The sequence below is a fragment of the Narcine bancroftii genome, chromosome 6 (genome assembly GCF_036971445.1).
Source record: "Narcine bancroftii isolate sNarBan1 chromosome 6, sNarBan1.hap1, whole genome shotgun sequence".
Classification (NCBI taxonomy): domain Eukaryota; kingdom Metazoa; phylum Chordata; class Chondrichthyes; order Torpediniformes; family Narcinidae; genus Narcine; species Narcine bancroftii.
In genome coordinates, this window is record NC_091474.1 from 246,683,366 (window position 1) to 246,695,371 (window position 12,006).

General features: G+C 44.5%; 1 long non-coding RNA gene across 1 annotated transcript; it reads right to left on the reverse strand.

Moving 5' to 3' along the window:
• Positions 1 to 226: 226 nt before the first annotated feature.
• Positions 227 to 11,784, reverse strand: LOC138735574 (uncharacterized). Its single transcript, XR_011339784.1, has 3 exons — positions 11,753 to 11,784; positions 2,453 to 2,554; positions 227 to 408 (listed from the first exon to the last, which is right to left on the reverse strand). It is a non-coding gene; the product is annotated as an uncharacterized lncRNA (long non-coding RNA).
• Between the last annotated feature and the right edge of the window lie 222 nt (positions 11,785 to 12,006).

Genomic DNA, 12,006 nt, shown 5'->3' on the forward strand with positions numbered 1-12,006 from the left:
TTATTTGTTGTGATGACCAATGAAGGCAAGCACTTGACAAGCTTAAACTCTCTCTGCCATTTCCCTGCCCATACCAAAATACGGGAGGAACTCAGCCAGTCTTTTCAGTGTCTATAGGAGACAAAGATATATTGGTGACTTTTCAGGCCTGTGCTCTTCAAGGCAGTATTTCCTGCAAGAATAGATTGATTGATGGGAATGGAAGAGAAAAAGAATCAGTGCTAGATAAGAGTTAACAAGTACTCACGTTATGTCAGCATTTGGATGAAGACCAAACACCTGAGGTGTGTCAGTGATAGGCAGGGTCTGAATGTACTCCAGATAACTTTCGACATTAGGACATATTGGAATAATATAACCAGTATAAAAACAGAACATGGAATCAAACATCTTCTCATTGAACCACACCTACACGGGAAGGAAACGAAGTTGTAATTTAAATTTAAATTTAGACATACAGCATAGTAACAGGTCATTTCAGCCCATGAGTCTGTGCCGCCCAATTTATACCCAATTAACCTACACCCCCCTATATGTTTCAAATGGTGAGAGGAAACTGGAAAAACTCACGCAGACACAGGGAGATCAAACAGACTCCTTATAGCAAGTGTGGGACTTGGACCCCAGTCCTGATTGTTGGCGCTGTAAAGGCATTGCACTAACCACTACGCCATCTATGCCACCCCAACCTCAAGTCTACCTTGCTAAAAAATCCAGCTTACTATATAAATGAGGTTAAACAAATTCAGGTTACAGCAAAGATTGAACTACAGATTAGATCTTCAAAATTACCAAAGCAGAATAATTTAACCGTCTATGGAAAAAAACCATAGGGCAACAGTCTTATTACTAAGAAACTCTCTCATGTTTCGAGGGAAGGGACCAGCTTCAAGCAAAAACATTCTGTTCATTGTGTAAGTTCTGGTCTCCTCACTGAGGAAGATAGACTGGCTGTTGAGGCACTACAAAAGAGGTTTACCAGGATGATGTTGGAAATTCGGGGATTAGCTGATAAGGGGAGATTGAATGGCCTGGGACTAAATTCATTGGAATTTAGAAGGATAAGGGGAAATTTTACAGAGACTTATAAAAGGAATAGATAAGATAGAAGCAGGGAGGTTGTTTCCACTGGCAGGTGAGCCTAGAACTAGGGGAACGTAGCTGAAAGATTCAGGGAGTAGATTTAGGATGGAGATGAGGAACTGCAAAGTTGATCAGCAAACTGCAAAGCCACATCTCTATTCCCTATCCTTTGCAAAAGTGCACCCAGGTTTTCCACCATGTTCATCTTTGGTGTTCTTCCTTCCCCAGTGCCCGTTACCAAGACATCAACTTCTTATACAGCATAGGAAAGGCCCTTTGGCCCAATGAGTCCATGCTGACCAAATTGGTATTCTGGTCAACTCCCATTTGCCTACATTTGATCCCAATCCCTCTAAGCCCCTCCTATCCATAATCCATAAATCTGTCCAAATGTCTTCTGAATGATGTTATTGTTCCCGCTTTTATAGTTTACTCTGGCAGCTCATTCCAGATACGCACCACACTCTGATGGATCAAAATTCCTCTCAGGTCCTTCCACAATCTTTCCACTCTCAGCATTAATCCCTTTCATCTCCCCTGGGAAAAACACTGTCAGTATTCACTTTATCCATGTTTTTCATGACTCTGTTAACCTTGAAAAGATCAACCCTCAGCATCCTTGATTCCAGGGAATAGAGACACCCAATCTGTATTTGGTCTCATCAATGTAGAGGAATGTCGTACACTAGGTTGAGGATGTGCATGTAAAGCTCTGCCTTACCAAGATGGTCTGTTTCAGGCCCTGATTGGAGGTGAGGGAGGAGATGTAGGGACAATTTTGACAGGGATAAGTCTTTGCGAAACCAGCTAGTCTGCTTTTTCCTCTCCACTCACCCTTAGGTACTTCCCACTTTAATCGCAGAAAGTACATTATCATTATATCATAGGTTAGGGTGTGCGCCATCTGCTAAATGCTACACATTTGGCTAAGGGACTCGGACATCACCTCCAAATATATGACCTCTCCACTAAGGGCAAGAACAAAAGATCCACCAGAATATCACGAGTTTTCTTCTCAGTTATACATACTGTGATGACTCGGTTGCATTTTTAAAATTCATTTTTCAAGATCTAACCATCGTAAGCAAAGACATCACTTGTGCCACCATCTTCAACTGCTGCGGTTCTTCTTTTGAATGTATGCCTGCAGAGCTCTTGGAGAGAGTTTGAAGATTGAAACCCAGCAATGAAGTCCTTGCTTAGATCTTGAAAAATTAAGAAATAAAAAAATGCAATCTTCTTTGGTTCAAATGAAGCCACCCCAGCTGAGCCAATTTTCCCCCACAACTAAAATTCTGGCAACACCTTTACAAACCACTTCTATGTCGTTACACTCTCATTGTAAAGTGGCGTTGTGAAGGAGATTCACCTTAGTAAAGCAGTTAAGTAGCCGCTTGTCATAGTCATCAGTAACTCGTCCTCCATACTGAACTTCTCCGAGCATGTATTGTATAGTATTCCAAGACACACCCTGCAGAAATCAAATGCAAGAGCTCGCTCATTCAATGTACAGTGTTTTATTGAAACCAGAAGATTGATTTGGTATGTTATGTAGGACTCGATGTTAATATCCCTTGTTGCACTCCTGAGACTTGCTGCCTAGGCTCTGCAAGGCAGCTAAATGAGTGGTGGCATCTTCTGGATTATAAAGTGGGCGCCCTCCTTCCTCAGTGTTTTGCTGATAGACTGATGTGCAGCAACGTGGCTGGAAGGCAAGGTGTATTGGGAAGGGTTGTGGCTGTCACATGACAGCACTGCCCCCTACCTAGTCGGAGGACACACCAGCTGCTAATCAAGGTTGGATTCTGTCCCACCCATGAGTGCACACCTTGCCGTTGGTTCCATTTAAATGATCTGGACTGGACTCTCCAGCCTGCCTGCACTTGACCTTGGGCCATTGGCTGTTGCAGTTGGATTAACCCTCCTGGCACTGAGCCAATAACTCTGCTAATGACCTGGGCTGGACTCTCCAGCACTATAAAGGTGCCATGTGTTCTTTGTTCTCTCTCTTTGCCAATTTGGGACCACCCTGCTTTAGTCTAAGCCTAGAAACGTGGAAGGGCGCTGGAGAAACTCCATAAGATGTGCACTTATTTCAAAGGGTTCGGAGCATTTAATTACTGTCCCCTATAATTACTGTGCCTGCACTGAGTCAAGGGGGGGGGTGGGGGGGGGGCATTGTTGTGATTTTTCCTTGATCATTGTATGTGTGTGTGTATATTTGGTTCTCACGCGATTTTCCCCAAGTTCCTTATTAATTGTATGCGTGTTTCAGTGCCACTATTACTTTCCCATGGCTGCTGTCAACTGTGTGTGTGTGAGTGTGTGCGCAAGCGCACGTGTGCTGCATCTGTTACCATTTCCCATACTTGGCTTCTGTAAGCAAAATCCTTCACTACCAAACTGTGTGTCCAGACTCCTTGCCTCCCTCATAACAAGGGCCCGACAGGTTGAAGTAGGCTGCAGAGGATTTGTTAGCCCCATCTACATCAAGGCTACTCCGGGAGTTGAGAATGTAAGGTTAGATACTCTGACAAGCAGGTCAAAGATCTCTCCAGAGCTGCTGAAAAGGGTGGTCAGTAGCTCTGGATGAGGAGAAAGAATTCCATCTGGGCTCCTAAGGGAAGGGAAAATAACCTTATACAAGTCACTTACATTATAAACTTAAATGCAAAAAGTTTAAAAGCAAATCATTATGTTATAAATTCATCAAGGGGCAGCATTTTGAAACCTTCCTCAAAACATGGGTAAAACATCCAGAAAGGATATGGGAAGAACTTCCACAGAATTTCTAGACAACATTATGGAACTGAGTATCATTCAGCAAAATATTTAGTCAACAAAAATACTGAAAAGATCAGGTCACATCAATGCCCAGAGATACGAACAGAGTTCTGTGATAGAAAAGTAAAAGGCTGCAAATTTGGAGTTATGTAATGGAAACAGATCTGATGAAGGGCATCAATCCAACAGGTTACTGCCACAGGTACTACACGACTGGGTGGGATTTCTAGCATTTTTGGTGCTAATTGTTCATTGCTCTCATTCAAACTCACCAGCACTAAAAAAAATCATAATTGTAAAAGTTAATTCCTCCATATTTGGAGCATAATTTGAGTCTTGAAATCCTCAAAAATGAGGGGGGGGGGGAGGTGGTCGACTTATATGCCCGATACAAAAATGAAATCTTAAGTTCAAATCAAAATACCACTTGACGCTGATTCAGTGTACAAGTTGCCCCTTGATAAAACAAAAAATAACCCTAACTACAACAAATTTGCATGCCACCAGTTTGTTAGGAAAATTTTTTTATTGAAATAAAAACATCATCTGAGGCAAAGATCTTGGCAAGCACATCCAGAATCTCAAGTTTAAATTGTCATCATACGAGTCCCACTCTGTATCTGATGAGGCGGCTTCTGCTTTGTGGTCAGTGTCCAACAATAAATCATCTTCCATACCATCCATTGCACTAGAGATATCTAGTGATATCCCATGCCTTGAGCTCGAAGTCACACTGCACATCAAGTGATGCAGCAGGCATTGCCCTGCCTTTTGTGAACCAATTCTCTGCACTCATCATCTATGTATTCCATTCTTGATCCACATGGTCTTTGAATGGCTTGTTCAAGCAGACATCTAGAGTTTGCAATAGAGAAGGCCAACAACCCGGGATAACCGCCATGCAAGTATTATTTAGTCCTAATCTACTTTTGGTCTTCTCAGTAAGGTGGTCATGAAACATATCCCTGACCAGCAAACTCTGTTCCTTGCCACCTAGCCACTTGTTCCACACATTGTCTATCCATAGTTTTATACCACTTTCATCCATCCATCCTTTTTCATGAATATGTACAAAAATATCTGCTGGGTATTTTATTTTCGGATTAAGATTATGCTTGAAGATGACCATGGATTTTGAAATTGTCCTGTCAGCCATGCACTATAACACCATGGTAAACCTGATCCTTTTGTGGCCTGTACTTTTGGTTTGCACAGTTTTAACACCTTTCCACTATTGTGACAGATTATAGATATGTTTTTGAGAGGTAAATTGGGGCAGTTTTTAGTCTAGGTCGCATACAAACACTTTAAAACATATTATTTAAAATACTGGAGCTTTTGCGACAGCTTTGGAGAGTGCCCAACAGACTTCACTAATGGATTGTTGTTTACAAAAAGGCAACAGGTGAAAGAACTTGTCGGAGCAAGCTGTCTGGAGTGGAACTTGGTGTTCTAAGAGGGTCATGTGGTTTTGCAAGCAGAAAGAGAAAAACAGGCTTTTTCTCAGAGAGAGAGAGATCAGTTCTGCAGTTTTACAGTCTACAGCAGCAGCAGCTGGGACTGGAACAGGACAAGCTGGAAAGCTTGTGGAAAACCCCCATTTGGAAGACAGGTTGTGAGTGTTTAGTTCAGCCTGGTCAAAGCCCTTGTGGTTCATACAAGAGGAAAGGACTAGCTGCCTAATGTTTCATTTGAAATAAGAGAAACAAAAAGGAACTCTATGGTGACCTGAAAGAACAAAGTTATCATGTGGAAAACCCTGATGGGGAAAGTTTCTTTGGCAAGACACCAAAGTGACTGGTTACAAGGAATCAGTTGTGGATGTCCAGCGAACAACAAATCTCTGAAAAACGATAAGAACCTTCCTGACGGTAACCATTTACCTTTCAAGCATTAAAGCCTAGTGAACTTAATAAATGTTAAATTCTGTGCACAGTATAAGAATTGCCTGATACCAGTGAATTTGGAGGAGTGAGAACTGAGATTGGACTGTGAACCAAATAACTTTTTTTTGAACTTATATGCACAATATGTACACATGTGCTTAGAAGGGGGTTAAGTTAGGTTAGTTAAGTTAATAGTGATAAGTTAAAGTGTGATCCTGTTTTCATGTTTAAAGATAATTAAAAGCAACTTTTGTCTTGCTGAATTTTTATTGCTGCTGGGTTTGGGGTCCTCTGGGCTCGTAACACTGTTCTATTGCCTATCGTATTGAAATTAATGGGGGTTTTGTTCATGTTTACGATATTTGCCAATTCAAACTGGTTTTTCTGCCAATTCCGTATAATGAACTGGTGAAAACATACAACTTTCTGATCAAGATCTTTTGGTAGTTTCTGAGCAATTTTTGTTTTTTGTCGTAATACTAGATTTTTCCTGTTCATGAAACAGTTGCACCAGCCTACTGTGGCTTCAAAATCTTTACTGAGGTCTGGGTGCGACTTTGCCCACTTCAGTGCAAATTCTCTTATTTTATTTCACGTGATTGTGACGGTGCACACGATTGATGGACAGGCAAACCGGCTTCGTGTGCCACGCGTGTCAGTGAACTGTCGCATCAAGCTTGGCTCCACGCGTTTGTCTCCTCTGGTGGAGGCTCCGGGCCTGCATACACACAGACTATGCAGTGGCATCACACATACACACCCTCTAGCATAGGGACAGGACTTCCAGTGACCTTAAAACGCAGCGTGCGAAAGTAAAATAAACTTTCGAGTAAAGATGAGCCCACTGAGTGCTGGTCTATTTTATTCACACTGCTAGCACTCCACTACATTGATGACCCTGACGGGTTCAGATGTCTCTGAACCCCTCAGCATGGACGCTGCAGCAGCTAGCACCGTGGCACTAAAACTACCTACTTTCTGGGCACTCCGCCCCTGCACTTGCTTCGGACAGGCAGGAACACAGTTCCAGATTAAGCAAATTACCTCTCACTCCACCAAAAACTACCATGTTGTCAGCTCTTTGGACCAGGAAACTGCAGCCAGAGTAGACAACCTCATCCAAAATCCACTGGTTAAGTCAATGTTCATCAGCATGTATGGACTCCCAGGCATGAGAGGGCAGCCAGCCTCATGCACCTGGATGACCTGGGAGACAAAACGCCATCCATGGATGAAATGCTCGTGCTGGTAGAAGACCACAAACCATGTCTTATGTTTGAGCAGGTGTTTTTAGAGCAACTGCCGAGTGACATCCAGTTGCTGCTGGCTGATGCAAACTTCGGTGACCCCAGAAAGTTTGTGGCCAAAGCAGACATACTTTGGCAAACCAAGCATGAAACTGAGTCCACTGTCAGCCAGTTGACCCGCTTGCAACCAGAGCCGCAAACGAAACCCCCACCACCCTGAGACCAAAAATATTCCTGCAAGCCACATAAGGGAACAGACACCAAATGGTGCTTCTACCACTAGAGGTGGGAGGCTGATGCCCGAAGATTTTGGCAGCCATGCGTATTTCCGGGAAATGCTCAGGCCAGCCGCCGCTGTTGGCTTAGGTGGCTGGCCATGTAGACAGCCTCCTCCACATTACAGTCAAGTCCACAGGTTGACACAGACACAGAAATCAGCGTTATCCCACCAACAGTGCTCGAGACCCACACAAGACCCTGTGGCCGCACCCTATGGGTGGCCAGTGACAACATCTCTATCAAGACTTTTGGCAAATGGCAGGTGGCAGTCCAACTAGGAGACAATACCTTCTGCTGGGACTTCATGCTTGCATCAGTACAAACATGGTTCCTCGGCACAGACTTCCTGAGAGCACACAGCCTGCGAGCCGACTTAAAAGCCAAACAACTGGTGCACGCTCAAATTTTCCAGACCTTCCCACTCTAGAAGGCAGTAATGCAATCCCCACAACTTTCCTTGGTATTGAACCACACTGATGAGTACAGCTGCATTTTGGCTGAGTTCCCGGCAATTCTTAAGCCTCAATTCACATCCGCCCTGCTGAAGCATGGTATTCAACACCACATCACTACCCAGGGACCTACACTTTCCTCCATGCCTGCCTCCAGACAAGCTACAACTGGCGAAGGAAGAGTTCAAACGCGTGGAGGAATTGGGCATCGTCCGTAGGTCTCACAGCCCATGATGCTCACCATTACATATGGTCTCTAAGGTCACCGGCGGCTGATGACCATGTGAGGACCATAGGTGCCTCAATGATGCCACCATCCCAGACCATTACCTGGTCCCCCACATTTAGGACTTCACAGCTAATGTGCATGGCGCACAAATTTTCTCAAAGGTCAACCTAGTCCATGGCTATCATCAGATCCCTGTGCATCCCGACGACACCAAGAAGATGGCCATCATCACACCTTTGGCCTCTTTAAGTTCCTGTGCATGCCATTTGGCCTCAAGAATGTGGCACCGATGTTCCAGCGCCTGATCGATGCAGTTGGCAGGGATTTGGATTTTGTCTTCATCTACCTAGACAACATCCTCATTGCCAGCAAGGACCACCAGGAGCACGAATCCCCCTGCACCAGCTGTACTCCTGCATCAGTGCTTTCAGCCTCACTGTCAATCTGGCCAAATGCCAGTTCAGTCTGGATATTATCGATTTCCTGGGACACAGGATCACCAGGGATGGCGCAATACCCTTATGGGCTAAAATGGAAGCCATATGTCATTTCTTCCGGCCAACCATGGTGAAAGGCCTGCAGGAATTCGTGAGCATGGTCAATTTTTACATCCACTTCATTCCAGCTGCCGCTAATAACATGCAACTGCTTTTCGCCACGATGGCCATGATGAAGAAAGATCTAGAGTTGGACACTGAAGCCTCAGAGGCATTCAAACAAACCAAACACACCCTGGCCAATGCCAAGGATGGATGTTCCCACCACTTTCACCATTGATGCATCCACCACTGCCATTGGTGGGGTACTTGAGCAGCTAGCAGATGGGATTGGAAACCTTTTGCTTTCTTCAGCTGCCATTTGAGGCCACCAGAACTCAAATTCAGCGTTTTCGACAGAGAGCTGCTGGCACTTTATCTCACGGTGCGCCACTTCAGTACTTGCTTGAGTGTTCACTGACCACGAACCCTTAACGTTTGCCTTTTCAAAAGTTTTGGAACCCTGGTCAGCCTGGCAGCAACACCACATGACTTACATCTCTAAATTCACCACGGACATCCGACACCTGTCCGGCAGAGAAAACATCATGGCAAATGCCCAATCCAGGCTTGCAGTTCAAACATTAGTGCCAGGGCTAGACTACACAAAACTCGCACAAGCACAGGAAGCGGATGCCGAGACTCGCACTCTGCATACAGCCATCATGACTTTCAGATACGGGACGTCCAATTGACACAAATTGGAAAGACATTACTCTGCGACATGTCCATGGACAATCCCTGCCCAGTGATCCTCGCTCCATGGAGGTGCAGAGCTTTTGACTCAATTCATGGCCTTTCACACCCCTCCATCAAGACAACGATATGCATAGTTTTGTCTGGCGTGGCTTGCACAAGCAGGTCAATGAGTGGGCATGAACATGTGCGCACTGCCAGACCGCCAAGATCCACAAGCCCACTTATGCACCCACTCAGCAGTTTGAGACACCGAGTCACAGGTTTAAACATAAACATCATGGGGACCCTTCCAGTCTCCAGAGGTTACCACTACAACCTCACCATCGTCGATCACTTCACAAGATGGTTGGAAGCAGCCCCCATCAGCGAGAGCACAGCAGACACCTGCCCCAGAGCACTTCGGGATACCCACACATTTAACTGTGGACTGAGGTGCACAGTTCACTTCAGCCCTATGGACAGTGTAGGCCTGCCTGCTAGGCACTAAAGTACACCAAACGACAGCTTATCACCCCCACTCCAATGGCCTAGTAGAACATTTACACAGGCACCTCAAATCGGCCCTCAAGACCCAGTTGACCAGCTCCAACTGGGTAGATGAACTACCTTGGGTCCTCCTTGGGATCTGCACACCCCTGAACGAGGTCCTCCAGGGGTCATCAGCCGAGATGGTGTATGGTTCCTCCCTCACACTCCTAGGCGAATTCCTACCAGTGACAGGCGACTGGGAGCCAGAGAACAGCTCTGTAACAGGTTAGGCAAGTTTGCATCACCCCTCACCTTCCCACCACACTCATAGCCCCTCCTCTGTACCTAAAGACTTAAAACACTCTGAATTTGTGTTCATCTGCAGGGGTGCCTACCTCCAACCCCTACAATGTCCTTATGAGGGACCTTAGAAGGTAATCCACAACAATGGCTCTACATTCACTTTGGACATCGGTGGTAGGGAGGAACTTTTCACCACTGACTGTTTGAAACCAGCCCATCTGGATTTAAGCCAGCCAGTTTCACCCTTGCCAGCCAAGCACAGGGACAGACCCTCCAAATTAAAGGCCCCTCAAAGCATGGACACTGATGCCAGTTCTGGGGGTGGAGGGGGGGTGGGGGTTGTGTGGCAGTGCACATGATTGATGGACAGGCAAACTAGCTCCATGTGTCATGCACGTGTCAGCGGAGCAGCCATATCAAGCATGGTGCTGTGTGTTCGTCTCGTCTGGCGGAGGCTCCAGGCCCTCCTAAGTATGGACTGCTCGGTGCTGTCACATGTACACAGCTTCTGTCGTAGGGGTGGGACTTTCAGTGACCTTAAAGTGCAGTGTGCGAAAGTAAACTAAACTTTCGAGTGAAGATGATCCCACTAACTGCTGGTCTCTTTTCATCACTCTGCTATCACTCCGCTACATGACTATGTAGCAATCTTGCCTCAGGTCACGTACCCATTCTGCAATGTGACTTTCCAACTCTGGCCAACAAAGGTGTCCTCTTCTCATCCAACATTGCTTCTTTGGTATTTTCCTTAAAGTCTCTTCTTTCTTTCTCCATTCTCTTCTCATTTATCTCAAATTTTCTTGCAGCAGGCATAGTTGGTTTTCTTGGCCATTTCTATTACTTTTAACTTAAAACTCGCTTTACACTTTTGTCATTTTGTTGGAGCCTCCATGATAACATCCATCTTCAGGCAACATCCAACAGCTCAGTCATTGTGATTTTTAGGGGTCAATTTATATGCCTGACATCTGATAAAACCATGAAAATGAGGCTGAAAATGGGGACCCGACTTATCTGAAGGTCAACTTATACGCCAAAATATATGAATATTTTTCAGGGACATTTAAAAGCTGTGAAATTTTAAATGACCTATTTTTATTCTCACCCTATCTTTTTCTCTCTTTGTTTATCTATTCTTGAGGTGGTTTGGATTTAATCCTTTCAATGTGCCACCTCAGTATTTCTGTCATTTGTTTCACAGTCAAGGATGAATGGCAAGTTGCCTCACTCACTTCGGTTTGGATTCAGTATCTCCCTCACTGCCCAGTAATCAGCTCATACTTTAAGCAGTTCCATACACAAATGATTATTGAGCTGATGGGGTGAGGGTTCAGTAATAGGAAACAGGCCCTTTGGTCGAACTGGTCAATGCCACATCTAATCCTGTTTGCGCACATTCGGCCCATATCCCTCGACACATTTCTTAGCCATGTATCTGTCTAAATATCTATTAATCAATTTAATTGTACCTACTTCTAGCACTTGGTCCAGCAGTTCATTCCACCTATCAACCATCCTCTGAGTGAAGAAGGTGGCTCTCAGTTCCTTTGTAAATCTTTCCCCTTTCACCTTAAACCTATGCTCTCTAGCCTTAGATTCACCTACCCTGGGAAAAAGACTTTGACTATTCACCTTAGGAGAAATTTTGCTTCATGGGAAATTGAGAAAATCTGGCCTATTATATCATTTTTAATAGGACACAAAAATGACCGAGTTCATTTTCAAAAAATTGCAATTTTCCTAATTCATAATCAACATCTCCACACATGCAAAGATTGAAACAAACCTTCTTTTTGTCACAGTCATCCAGGTGGTTCATCAGAGGGCAAATAATAAGTTATGTAACTAAGATGAAGAAGGACTACAATCAGGAAACAGAGCAGTTGGAAAGGGAAATAGTAAATATAGAAAAAGAATTAGCAATGAAGGAAGACACAACTAAAAGAAGAGAATTGGCAGATAAAAAAATAAAATATGAAACACTACAAACATATAAGGTGGAGAAGAACATAATGAAGACAAAACAGAAATATTATGAAC